Source organism: Lepidothrix coronata, unplaced genomic scaffold (assembly GCF_001604755.1).
Source record: "Lepidothrix coronata isolate B3197 unplaced genomic scaffold, Lepidothrix_coronata-1.0 Scaffold291, whole genome shotgun sequence".
Lineage (NCBI taxonomy): Eukaryota > Metazoa > Chordata > Aves > Passeriformes > Pipridae > Lepidothrix > Lepidothrix coronata.
The window spans coordinates 260,111-261,606 of record NW_016690471.1 but is presented as its reverse complement, the minus strand read 5'-3'; the positions used below and the strand labels follow the sequence as shown (position 1 = coordinate 261,606).

Genomic DNA, 1,496 nt, shown 5'->3' with positions numbered 1-1,496 from the left:
GACCGACTTCCAGCCGCGCTTGGGCACCGGGACAGCGGCTCCGGTCCCCGGTGACACCGCCGGGGGGTCCCGCTGGATGGGGGGGAGCGAACCGGGGATGTTCCCCCCGCCCCCGGCCCGGGCCCCCCCCGGGAAACGAAAGCGAAAGTGTCGCTGTCCCCTCGCCACGGGGCAGCCCCGGCCAGCCCCGACATCCCGAGGACATCCCGCGATGGGGACACGGGACCCCCTCGCCTCCTCCCCCCGCCCCACTCACCGGCGGCGCGGCTGGAAAACGGGAACCGAGCGGGGCTGCGAGGGGCAGGCGGAAGACCGGGAATAGGTGGAGCCCCCGGGATACCCCGCCCGGGATACCCGGGCCGGTACCACCCCTGGGCGGTCCCGCCGCGCTGCTGGGACTCGTAGTTCGGAGCGAGGGACCGGGACATCCCGGGAACCAGGACACCTCGGGGCAGGGATACTCCGGTGACCAGGACATCCCTGGGACCGGGACAACCCGCGGCCGGGATGCTCCGGTGACCAGGACATCCCTGGGACCGGGACAACACGGGGACCGGGACATCCTGGGGACCGGGACACCTCCAGGATGGAGAAACCCGGGGGGCCGGGATGCTCTGGTGATCAGGACATCCCTGGAAGCGGGACACCCCAGAGACCAAGACATCCCGGTAACGGGACACCCCTGGGACTGGGACATCCTGGGGATCAGGACACCCCGGGGGCAGAATCATAGAATGTTAAGGCGTTGGAAGGACCTTAAAGACGATCTCGTGCCACCAGAGCAGAGTAGAGGGGGAGAATCCCCTCCTTGGACCTGCTGGCCACGCTCCTTTGGATGTAGCCCAGGACTCAGTTGGTCTCTGGGCTGTGAGCTGGCTCATGGAATCACAGAATCACCGAGGCTGGAAAAGCCCTCTGAGATCATCGAGGCCACCCCGTGCCCGATCCCCACCTTGTCCCCCAGCCAATATTGTCCTCAGACAATATTTTATGATTCTGACGATTATTATTTATTTTTTTGGTGCCTCGTGGCTGGGGTTTCGCCTACTTGTTATACAGCGACCAGCTGTGTCTTCAGTAACAATGTATGGAGGGGTTTGTTGGAAACGCAATTACACCGCGAAGAGTAACTGAATAACACTAAAAAATAAGGAAAAACCTCTATTTTTTTTTTCCCCTTAGTGTTGATGGATAACCAATGGGTCGAAGGGGGGAAAATTTGCTCTCGCGGGGAGAAACTCTCTGCAAACGGGACTATTTCTTTGGGTTCTGTGATGTAAAGGTGTTCGGAGGGGGTGTGTGTGTCAAACTCCCCAATATTTGGAAGGCTCGGCTCCTTTTCCCGGGATCGCTCCCCATCCCTGCCCCTCCCGACCCCCAGCGTGATTGACACCCGCGCCGCCCAATCAGCGAGCGCGCCGCCGACTGAGCCAACCAATCGCCTCCCGCGCGGCCGCCCCCGCCCTCCCGCATCCGGGCACGGCGGGAAGCGGGGC

The 1,496-nt window shown here is 62.8% G+C and overlaps 1 protein-coding gene across 1 annotated transcript in view; it reads right to left on the bottom strand.

Annotated features, from left to right (window-relative positions):
- CALCOCO2 (calcium binding and coiled-coil domain 2) overlaps nucleotides 1–361 on the bottom strand; it is a 12,392-nt gene extending 12,031 nt beyond the window's left edge. Inside the window, exon 1 of the mRNA XM_017837112.1 lies at nucleotides 257–361. The gene's annotated coding sequence lies outside the window, so the exon portion shown is untranslated. The remainder of the gene's footprint in view (nucleotides 1–256) is intronic.
- Between the last annotated feature and the right edge of the window lie 1,135 nt (nucleotides 362–1,496).